Source organism: Stegodyphus dumicola, chromosome X2, assembly GCF_044657685.1.
Source record: "Stegodyphus dumicola isolate Sdum_Otavi_A_Nest chromosome X2, ASM4465768v1".
NCBI lineage: Eukaryota > Metazoa > Arthropoda > Arachnida > Araneae > Eresidae > Stegodyphus > Stegodyphus dumicola.
In genome coordinates this window covers 110,885,925-110,898,429 of record NC_140781.1, presented here as the reverse complement: position 1 = coordinate 110,898,429, position 12,505 = coordinate 110,885,925, and the positions used below count along the sequence as shown (strand labels likewise).

Here is a 12,505-nt window from a genome sequence, read left to right as displayed (position 1 = left end):
TAAATTTAATTTCTGATATGAAAATAATTTGCATCTTTGTTATTGAAGCAGCCCACAAAGAGATAGATGTTACTTTTTTAACAGTTTACTTTCCCGTAACTCCAAGCTGATGTGATAGTAAGTATTCAAGTTTGACTTTAACAGTGTTTTTGTTACATTAGCTTTCTAGACTGGGAAGTACAAACGATACGATAACTCGTCCGGCAGTCTACGAAAATTAGCCTAGTGTTTAGACTAAGCCAAATTGAGTTTCATTACTTATTTATAATATATTTAATCACTTACTTTATTTCTTTTCGCTTTCAGCAGGCTCTCCAGCAGCTGAGTGTTAAGGCTTCTGAACATCAGCTGAGTGTTAAAGCTGCTGAACATCAGCTATTCAATCCGATACCAAATTTCGTCTACATTACTGACTGCATGGGAGGTTTATCGATTTTCTGCATGGATAACGTGAACTCGATACAGTTCTCCTAACATGTCCTCCATGAAGGCATCTATTCTTTAAACAGATACTCTCGAGTGCTTTAGCATAATCTAAACAATAAGAATACTCTTTCAGTAGTGCAGGGAAAAATTGCGAAATTCTATTTAAAATTTCAAGTCCATAAATTAAATTTCCAAATTCTGCTTGAGTGAACTTCAAAATTAAACTAAGCAGCTCAGAAAAAAATGACAGCAGTGTTTTTCAAATAGCTAACAGTGGTAATTTAATTTTTATTTTATTTTAAAATTTAATTATACTTCGACCTGAAGTTAACGAATAGAAATTAGCGTGCATTGCTTATTATATTAACAACCTCAGATTTAAAGATTAAATATCACCTGATACGACATGTATTAGATTTGCAGAAGGAATTATAAATCTTATATTTAATAGATGATTACTAAACGAAATTATTTTTATTATGAACGTTATAAGGATTTACGAGACAAAAATAGGTATTTCTTGAAACAAACGTATTTTGTCCTGAAAATCTCTAACATCGCTTATTATTTTTCCTTATTCTCATGTCCAGAATTATGTATCACTGTGTTTTACCGCTGAAATACGTACACAGAGAATTCATAAATTTTAATAACATTATTTTTTTCTTCCTACTGAAGTCTGATAATATTTAAGAATTCATTTTCTTCCGAGATCAAGTTATCAATAGTTTCGACTTTAATTATTTGGTCTTCACCTGTTATTCAAAGCACTGTTCCCACCTGACTGAGTCTACAATAACTGTGTTATTCTGAACTTGTTATGGAAGATGTCAGCATTAAAAAGGATTAACAGCGCACATTTGTTGCTATGATACATTTGATATCACTGTTTTCATCCGTAAACAACCAAAAATGGCGCAATCGTAGATTTGGTTTTCCTTAGAATCGATAAGACTCAAAAACAAATTTAATTTCCAATCTTTCTCTTCATTGCAAAGTAGCATAACCTCAGAAAATTCCTTGAACGTTGACCAGAATCCAAAATTTAGAATATTTTATAGTTTTCAATAAAGATATATAAATTATTTGTTTAAATTGGGAGAAATTCTCCAGTTTCTGATGACAAAACGCACTGCAAAATATCAAAGGCATAGTAGTAGTTATAGTTTAACAGCACTAATAATAACAGTGGGCTAATTTCAAACAGATAGTTGCTTCTCGTGACGCATTCAACTCAATTTCTGCCTAATGTTCCAAGCTTATTTAAATGCAGGAGCAGCAGAACAAACGGAATTTGAAAATTAACATTCACTTACTGAATATTTAACACAAATGATACAAGGATATACGTGTAATTCAACAACTTTAAACATTAGCTGGTAATTAATACGGTGATTTGCCTATGCGCAAATGATTACTTATTTAAAGGATGTAGGAATACAACATGCTGCAATACAACATACCGAAGCTGGAATACAACATACCGAAGAGAATGCATGTAAGAGGAAACAATAATGAAGATGGAATCTGACAAAGTTATACAAACGAGATAAAATTGAAATATGATATGAGACATATTTTACGGAATTCTGAACGAGAGTTTGTTCAAGATATGATACAAAAATTTGAAATTAATGTAAAAATGCTGTAAATATTGCTTTATAATACCGTAATGTAATGCACAACTTTTGATAAATGAGAATTTATATTAGATAACATTCAACACAAAAAGAACAAAATAGTTCTATAACAGTAATTCTAAGTATAAAGCCAAAGTTCATCTGGCTTGTTCATGTGGTTAAAAAACTTCACAAAGAGAAAAAAATGTTCTATCTACTCGTTGAAAACAGCATAGCAATTCTTCGAACAAAAAAGAGTTAGTTCTTAAAATTATAACTCAAAAATATAATTACAATGTCTATGGTACACTGTACTCGTGTCTATAAACACGAAGGACAAGAACGATTGATAGCAAATTATTGAAACCGTGCTTATTTACTTACTCATGAGGTGGAGCTAAATAAAATACTTTGATATCAAAATAATGTTGAGACAGCAATTGATAAATCAGTATAGGAAACGTGATTAAGGGTATTATTTAGTGATGGAAGTTGTTGTTGTGGCTAATTTCACCTGTCTGATCTAATCAGAACAAGCCCACGAACTTCTTTCTCTTGGCAAGGATTTCACGACTGCGTCTATCATTGGCATGGGATTGAACACCATATAGGTGACAATACATCTTTGTCCATTTGAGCCATAATTTTGAAAGACAATACCCCCGGGAGAGGGTTTCTAGGGTCTTCCATTCCTCTTCCCTTACCATCAAACCACTCGAGATAACTCAGCTGGCCGTATATTTTAAGTGCCCCCATGCCCGCACAGACGCTATACGTTTACAAACATCTACGCCTGCTCTGGGGTTCGAACCCGGTCATTTCGGCACGTCAGTTATCGTCACTAAGCACTATACCACATGGGCGGCTAATTAACTATACCATCTAGGTGTCTAAAATTTCAAAAGCAATTAAGCCCCGGTGATTTTGATTTCACACTATCTGAGTAGATTATTCGGTTGGATTACTGGAGATCTATTTAATGGTATTTATCATCTATGTTTATCATCAGTGCGTATGTGCCGTGCATCAGAAGTGAAGAATTTTCAGTAAGGAGCATATTAAAGCATATTAAATTATTACCATCACCTGTTTCATAGCTTAGAATAATCGATTAAGGCAAAGTTAGTTGAACCTGGCTAGTATTTATGTTGCAGAAGAGAGAGAGCCCATTCGCCTGGATTTGAACCCGGAGTGAGGTAGGTACCAATGCTCAAGGTATTGTCTCCACTCTGCCAATGGTAGGAACACTCACACCAATTTTAAAGAAAGATAATTTTCGTGGAATCAAAGCTAATAAATGGACTCAGAAGTTGAAATTGTCTGTTAGAAAATTGATTTAGTTATTTTTTATTCCCATTTAAATTCGACGAACAAGAAGGTGCCATAAACTTTCTTTCTTCTCCTTTTTTCTGCATTCCAGAAAAACCGCCAATAAGGTATTTTCTCCCTCCTTCCAGCGTGACTTCGTGGTGTAACGGTAACACACTCGGAGCGTATTCGAGTTCGAGTCCAGCTGGAGCGTTGCACATGTATCCCATCTTTTCTGCTTCAAAAATAACCTAATGACTCTAGATTAGTGCCCGAACTAAAAAGGTGGTAGAGAATAGTTCGTCACCACCAGGACTTGGCAACTTGGTTCCCTAATCCCCAATGCCCTTTCAAAGAGAGAGTCTACAAGGTAAGATTTGGAGGACGGCCCGATCCACCTGGTCTTAAAAACCTTATGATCGCTACTATGCCGCCTCATAAAAACCATAAACGACGACATTCAGCGACCCGGCCGTGTCCCATCAATTTCGCCCGTAAGCATTAAGAGTAAATATGTTCAGAGAAACCAAGACAGGGCCAGAGTAAATAAAGTTTTAGTATAAAGAAAGTAAACATAACTTAAAATTTACATTCAAGCTGTAAATCTCTTTTTTTAAGTTGAAGACACAGCACAAAAGGAAAGAAAAAACTGGAGATAACTAAAAGAAAATAACATAGTTGTTAGGAAAATCAAAAAGAAAAATAAGGAAACTTACTATAGCACAATTTAACGCACAATGGACAATACAACATGCACACCAGAATTCGCATTAACATAACACCATCAACAAAATATCTTAAAAAGTGTACAATAATTCACAACACTAAAATTGCAAATTGTTAAACTTTAAATGTGCAAACGATAAATTCAAATAAAATCAGTAAAACTACTAAAATCGCATTATACTAAAATCAATTATGTACAAGACCTAAAATTTAAAAAATGCAATTACAATAGAATCAACATCTAAATTAAAATGCCACTCTCTAAACGATTAGAATTCATATATGCTAAATAATATTTAGCAAATTCTACTATTTTTTTTAAATCTTACATTCCTAAATATAGTGCTCTGCAATTTCTGGTTTATTATATTAGAAACAGGTTTTATTTACTTGCAAGAAGAACCTAAGTACTCAGGGAAACTTCCATGGAAAGTTTAGAGTTGCTTTAAATCTATATCACTATAAATATTAATTTTTATCTTAATAACTATTGCCTGTTTAAATCTCTTATTTCTTATTGAAGAATTCCAGTTATCTTTTCATCTTTCCAGTTAATCTTTCATAATTTTAATTGCATATTTTTAGAACCAAAAATTTCAGCATAGGATATGTTGTCTTGTAAGATATCCTTCTTGGCTAGCACATAGGCCCTCTCATTACCCAGATACCCCACATGGACTTAAATCCAATGTAGGGAAATTGTCATACGTTTTTCAATAATCTTATAGTACTCTTTTATATTGGATATTATCAAATTAGAAATTACAGAGTTCTGAAGCACCTGTAAAAGAGACAAGCAGTCACTGTAAACATTTACAGAAGCATCACATTTTATATTTTTTATAACCCAATTCAAAGCCTGTTCGAAGGCACAGTTTTTAGCCTGAAAAACAGAGTTATATTAATTTAGTTTAAAGTTTTTTCAATCAGTATCATTTCTATAAAAATACACTACAAAAGTTGCACCATATTTACTGTCTTGACCGGAGTTATCGGTATGTATATAGTGCATATCTATACAAGGTATTTGCTTATCAAATAAACATGAAATATTTTCAACAGGATGAATAAAAGGCGATTAAATATTTCAAACATAAATTTGGTAACTAAATTATTTCTATATATCTTAAGTTCCTGCTGTGATCTCAATAAGAATTTATTATAGTATCATAAATCATCGAGACACCAGTTCCTTTGTTTTGAATCTAGCTTCGTCCTTAACCTCTGTACGTTTCCTGGCCTGGTAACCTAGGCTCCTATGCCATAAATTACTATAGGAATTACAATGTTGCTGAAAATATCTCTTATAACAGAAGATTTAGTACTCAATGTATTAGACGGGAAAAAACGCTTATAAATATATTAGGAGTACACAAGGTATTTTCTCCTTTCTTCTAGCATGCCTTTGTGGTGTAATTGGAAGCATACTCGATGTATATTCGACAGGACCCGGCGAGGGCATTGCTCTTTTTTCATGCCTGCTGTTCAAAATAACCTAAAACTCTACACGCCATTTAATCAAACGATTATGAATTGCTTTAACTTTAGATTATTTATTACTTTATCAATAATTAAAAGCTTTATTAATAGCTAGAAATGGTAAGATGAATTTGAAATATAGGAAATCGGGGTTTTGTGTCAAGAACACCATTCTCAGTTCAATGGGATTCAAAATTTATTTTTTAAATGCCAGGGTTCTAGCTAAACCTTCGCAAATAAAACAATTTTCTCCTACTTTGTAATGTAACTACTTCTACATCTTTTACAACAAGACCCTTCTATATTTTCCATCAATCGAATGTTTGCTTGATCAGTTATTACTATGTAAAGAGATGATTTGATGTTAGGAACGATCCCATTTTGCCGTTTCTAAAGGTGCTAGTAGCTTCGATCAACGAATTATGTTATATCGATGTAATTCAGAGGTTTCTTACTTGAACTCGCCTACCATTTTCTGCTTCCTAATCCAAGTACCTTTAACACTTGCGATGAAAATCTGGTCTTGTTGACTGTGATCGTATTCCTGTAGTCTGTTAGTTTCCTACATCCACTGCATTGTGAAATATTTAGATTTTCTACTTTATTATGCAGCCAGACATGCTCTGTTAAACGATTCTTGAATTCATACAGCTGCATTCAAGAAATTTTTGTCTTTTGCTGAACTGGTTAAAACATGAGAGGAGGTATCAAAACACTGCATCCATAACTCTTAAAGACTGAGTATCATACAAATTTTATTTTGAAACTTAGTTCGGCTTGGGATCGAAGCTGCTCTAAGTTAATATTACAACGAACATATTGGTAATTCTTCAGTGAGGTCAATATTTCATTTTTTTTTATTTTATGAGAGTAGAATAGGATTCTGAGCCCTTCAGTTGCCTTGGAAATTTCAAATGACGTCCAGAATTCTGCTGATGAAAGATACCAATACGTTTTATGAGGGCTGTCTAAGCTTTTGTACAGCTTCATAGAAAATGTACATTTTGAAATCCGAAGCATTTGTGAGATTCTCATCACGGATGATATTATCATATCTGTTTTCCAGCAGAGCTTAAATCATATGTCATTTTACGACTCTGGTATTTCAAGACAACATACATAATTTTTGCCAAATGTATGGAGCTACTCTTAGTGAAGAATGGAGTTTTTCTTTATTTTAAATTGGATAATTTCTTTTATTCTTGAAATTTGCAGCTGCCCGTGACCTAAAGAAAGTTTGATTTTTTAGTGCTTTCACAGAATAACCCTAAAATGGTAAAAAAGCATATTCCTGAAAATGTTACTAAAAATTTTCTGTTGACTTACAGTGCATTTTCCTAATATTTTCCTCGGAAAGATTCAAAAACTAACACACTACACAAGCATCTTTTGACACAGCATTGCTGGCAACTATCTTTAAAAGATAGACGTTTCAAGAAACTAGCTTATAAGATATTTCTCAGTGTATTAAAATTGATAAATTAATTACTTTTAAAAAATAATCCGGTCACGTACGTTCTTAGAAGAGATAAATGTTGATTTTTTTTCAATACGTGGTATCAGTTCAAGAAACAAACATGAATAGCAATGCTTTTCCATGTCAAAAGATGCTTTAATTCCAAATGAATTTCTAGCTGTAATTTCAAAATAAATAGCAAAAATAAACAGATTTTTCCCTTCAAGAGGAAAATCTTCTCCCCTTCATTTTTCCTCCTTTTCAGAGAGAGGGGCTTTTAATATATGAACACTATAACAAACATATGAATTCAATAAACTAGACTATGTTACGGGTGAGATTTAAGTGATCAACTGATTCTCATACCCGGATCCCGTCTTCGGCTAGTACTCGAATCCAAAAATTTTCGACACCGAACATGGTAACGCTCGCACTGTCGTTACCAGCAATCAGTTCGTGATAATTTCTATCTGAAGTTATAATTAGAATTTGTCAGCAAACGTCTCTCATATCCTCTTTACGATGAGAATTTTCTAGCTAAATTCAGTACCAATTCTGCTGCCTTACACCCTAGAAAGATCGATTTGGTCAAACTTCGCAATACGTCTGAGCTCTTGCATGGGATTTAAATCTAAGATTTTTCTTCCTTTTACAGGCATGTAGCTAATGGATTACAAAAGAGGGCATCGCCAGCTTCTGTTACTGTATTTACTCAAAATAAGACGCTCTAGAATATAAAATCATCCCTACATTTAAACATACATTTAGGAATTAAAAATCTATAGAAATATTAATATTGCATTGAAGTAATTCTGAGAAAGGGAACCTTAGTCTATTTCTTTCTTCAGATTTTCCTTGCAATAACAGTGTCATTAGCTGTAGCCTAGGCACACTGTTTATGGATATATCGTTACTTATTTCTTTTCAGACATACCAGTGACCAGTAAATTTGATACAGGCTTAAAATGAAATCGTTCAGCTAGACGTAGCTATAACAATAGCGATAACTATGCAGTTATACGTACAGTAATTAGTGTAATTATTCTATATAAAATTACAATCATACTCCTTTCTTTTACTCTGTAACTTCATTTATCAAAATTCCTGATCGTAAGACGCTACCGAAGTTTGGAATGAAAATATAGCAAAATACTGCAGTCTAATTTTTGTGTAAATACTGTAATTTCCACTTGAAGGGGTAAATTGAAGAAGCTGAAAGTTACCTTTGAATTTGAATTTGACCACGGTCTATGAAAATGTATTCATCATGAGTATTAAAATTTGAAGTGTGGAGTTATCTTATTCTTTAGATGCTTAAAATTCTTTTAAATGCCTTATGTTTATAAATGTTACAATTTTTTTACGAATTAGATAGGCTGATAGAAACCATTCATTATCAGTCCATAGTTCATGAAATATAATGTATCACGTTATTTAAAATTGCTACTTAACACCTAGTTTTTATTCGTTTTAATTTGCATTAGTTTATCGAAAGCAAAAAATTCCAAAATTTGACAAAACTAAATAAGAGGCATTTAAAAAAACACTTTTTTGAAGAAAATTAAAGTCATCATAATCACTTTTTAAATTTGTATAGAAAACGAGCTTGTATTTATTTACATATTAAATAGTTAAACAGGTAACACAGTAATGTTTTTAAAAACATTAACGCAATAAATATTTATCTATTTCCTTCGAATATATAAAACTTCTGTTGGTGATCGCATATGTGTTAGAAGCAAAGATTCTGATTATTTAATATAACAACTGCTGAACATATATCGGAAAAAAACCAGATGCTGAAATGAAATGTAATTTACTCAATAAATACGGCGAAATTTTTCTTCTGCCATTCGACAGAAATCCTCTTTTTATTTGGGAGAGGAGAAAGAATCAGACCATCTGGCTGACATCAAACTCAAATGCCGTTTTCTGCTATGGGATTCTCAAACACAGTCAGCATATCGATCAGTTCTCATCTGCCCGAAATTTTATCTGTCTTGAAAGTAGTGAGTCAGCGTCTAAGTTACATCTGCAAAAAAGAGGGGAAAAATTCAGGAAATGTAATTAAGATATTGTTATACTTGAGTTTATAATGGCAAACTGGAGTTACGCTCAGTGATTCTATAGTGGACCTGAATGAAATAATGAGAAGAGTATTAGCACTCTACAGCGAAACATTTGTACCCTATATACCAAATAAGAAAAAAATGGAGTAAGTTTCCAACTCTGTTAAAAAAGTATAAAACGGCTGAATAGTTAATTGATTTAGCTATGCTTCGCCCATCATCGATCCTGTCTTTGCATTAAGAAACACTGTAGAAAGAAAAAAAAGCACTTTGCTTCTCGTCCATATTTCTGAAGGAATAAAAAAAATTGCTTCTTCTTCCCTATCCGTCTTGCCGTCCTCTGTTTTTGTTTTTTAGACCCATCTAATTAATTTTATGTGCAATAATTCAATTAATTCCATTATTTATTAATTGATTTTCCATAAGTAAATGGTACTATATGTAATAAAAAAGGCCAATAAAAAGGTAAATTATTGATTGTGTAGAATGTAGAAGGTTGAATCCGTAATGAGGAGCAAGAATTTTGATAGCGTCGAATGCTGAAATGCCGATTCACAATGAATAGGAAACTGGCAGCCGAGACAAATTAAATCTTTATTTTATTTCAGTAAACATGTTGCGGCCACAAGCAAATTGGCACATTTTTGTGCCTATTTCAAAATGTTTACATTTTTGATAACTTTGCAGAAAGAAGAAAGCAGCAGAAAACAGTCCAGGTAGGCCGAAGATTAGCATATGAGTACCTTTTGCTCAGCATGGTATCTTAATTTAGACTGAAATAGTTTTGGTTTCCGATGCATTTTGATTGGATAATATGACATGGATTTTTCTAGAAATTAAGCTATGCAAAGAAAGATTACTGTTTTTAGAATGAAGCAGGGAAATTAAATCACGCTGCTAATTTAAATTATAATTTTTAAAGTTTATTGTTTACAGGTTCTTTATTTTTCTTACACACACACATGTATATATACATGCGTAAGAAAATGTATACTAGTATATAGGTATATAATCACAGTACTATATACATTGAAACAATAATTATTAGCTCAAAGGGGCAATTTGCCAAGAAGGGCTATTAATTTCGTTTTGTCATTTTGAGTCTTCGATTATAAAACGGTGTTTTACTTTTCAAATTGTTGCCACCAAATATTAGAGCCCTGTATTATGTTTAAAAAAATTAAATAATGAAGAATCCGCATGAATGTCTGTATGTTTCTCGCATTGTGAAAAAACAACGGTACCTAGATACATCCAATTTTGAATAACGTAATCCTCCACTCAAATATGAGCATCTGGAAGTCCAAATTTGGAGTTTGTTTTATTATCTATTTCATATTTTGTAAAAATTTAACGAATTTTTGATTAACAAAGTCAACGATTTCAAAGCGAACAATGGCAACACTGTACGAAAAAGAAGAACATTTTTATCTCCAGGGCGCGAGACTGTGTATCAAAAAATCTAAAGATATACTCTTTTTAAATATTTTGTAATATTGCTATTGAATTGAATTTTATGGTTTAAGTGCGAAGAACATGACATTTAATAAATAAATGTAACAATCGAAACGTTAAATAAACAACCCTTTCGGCGTAATATAAAATCTGAATATTTTCAGATATTTTGTGATTTTTTAAAAATCCTTAAGTACATGCAGTTTCAATTTAACAGCAGAACAGATGTCTTAAATCTTCCTATCGTTTTCTACAGCTTTTGAATTCTGATAGCTGGATATTTAAATTCCAAACTAAACATTTTCTCACATAACTCAAGTAATACCACTAATTAGAGCCTTCAAAATATTGCTAACTGAATTCTGTATTACCTCCTTAAATTATGAACAGCAAAAAAATAAGACAGATAAAGTAAATTATTTTGCATGTTTTAGCGTAAATGTCTCATCGTAATGTTAAGGTTATATTTAATGAGACTTCGAAAATTTTAATACTGATAGCAACGAAATTGAGGAAGTAGAGAGTATTTGTATTAGTTCTTTATCTGAGTTAGCTGAATTAGTTCTCAGTTATTTACCCACAACGCAAAATTCTCAAAAGATTTATTGTAGCCTTCGTATTTAATTCGCTACCGAAATCAATAAGACTTTGAAGTAGTCGTTCAGTTTCGGATATTTGAATTAGGTTTTTAATCCTCACGATGATAAATAAAACAGCGGAATCACTTAGGGAAGAAAAGGAAGATATGAAGAGTATATGCAAATATAATATGCAAGGGAACGAGGGCGCGAGCGTATATGTAGCAATAATAGGATATAGAAAATGGCAGCTTTTCGTTGGCTGAAGCTCGAAGAGTGGTGAAAGATTTAACCTGAATTGTAAGACCGCTCGAGTTATAATCGAAGTGAATAGATTTCTAATTAAAGAAAAGAAATAAAATATTTACGCAGTGTAAGGAAATAGTATACAGGTAGTATCCGAATTATTTCAAAAACAGTTTGCGCTTATGAACAAACTTCATAAGTTCGCAATAAGTATAATTTATAGTTAAGTAATTAGATTCCTTCTAGAAGGCTATAGTTAAACAATTAAATTAATTCTAGAAGGATTATTTATAATTGACTAAGTAAATTAGTGACATGGGAATTAATTTTCTTCAGCTTGTCGTAAGCAATAGCATCAAAATTTGCATGTATTTGTACCAGAATGAAAGAAAATGTTTCTTCCGGCTCTAGAATCCATCTCCTAGAGTCTATCTTTCCCTCTTCTATCGTCATGTGAAGATTAACATTAGCTCATCTTCTTGCATCAAACAAGCGCTATCCTGTAAGCAAAACATTAAAGGAACACTAATTTAGAATTAACATAAATAACATAAATAAAATAGCTGATTATTTATGCAACTTTTAATTATAGTGCAGCTGTATTAGTATTAATTTTACAGTATTATATCGAATTATTGTTAGCATTTATGTCAGTGTATTATACAATTGTTATTATTTTCAACACTCCGCACTCAGTATGTGCTGTTGATCAAGGCTAGAACATACTCACAAAACGATTTGCAGATATTCTCATGAACGTATTTCTTTAGTAAACCGGGACTTTCGTACTCAAGTACATAACATCTAATTTCAAAAAAAAAGAAAAAAAAATGTTTAAGCATTAAAGTCAACAAATTATGTAAAACAAAGTAGAAAACAGATAAATATAATAACAATTAAAATATATGTATATGCAATGGTATTCATGTATGGATAAGTAAATCAAAATCACGTAGTGTAAGCATGCTTTATAAATAAATTTCTTATTTTGAAAGGAACATTTCCCAAATTCTCAGCTTTTTATGCTTTTCTGTAAAATTTAACCATCGATCTCAGGTAAATGAGCGGTTTCGATTAAGTTTACATTCAAACTTCAGGTCGCCATACAAATTAAATTCATTAACCATATTTAAGCCCCCTTTT

The 12,505-nt window shown here is 32.0% G+C and overlaps 2 long non-coding RNA genes across 3 annotated transcripts in view; both read right to left on the bottom strand.

Annotated features, from left to right (window-relative positions):
- The window catches only part of LOC146992883 (uncharacterized), a 47,700-nt gene extending 44,092 nt beyond the window's left edge, over positions 1-3,608 (bottom strand). Inside the window, exons 1-2 of the long non-coding RNA XR_015039001.1 lie at positions 3,132-3,608; positions 286-534 (exon numbers count right to left, since the gene is read on the bottom strand). This is a non-coding gene — a long non-coding RNA (uncharacterized LOC146992883). The remainder of the gene's footprint in view (positions 1-285; positions 535-3,131) is intronic.
- A 358-nt stretch (positions 3,609-3,966) lies between these two features.
- Positions 3,967-12,505, bottom strand: part of LOC118186436 (uncharacterized) — a 99,370-nt gene continuing 90,831 nt past the window's right edge. The window contains exons 2-4 of one of the 2 annotated variants that reach the window (XR_015039000.1): positions 12,093-12,166; positions 11,741-11,862; positions 3,967-4,012 (exon numbers count right to left, since the gene is read on the bottom strand). This is a non-coding gene — a long non-coding RNA (uncharacterized LOC118186436). The remainder of the gene's footprint in view (positions 4,013-11,740; positions 11,863-12,092; positions 12,167-12,505) is intronic. The other variant, XR_015038999.1, reaches the window with a different exon arrangement.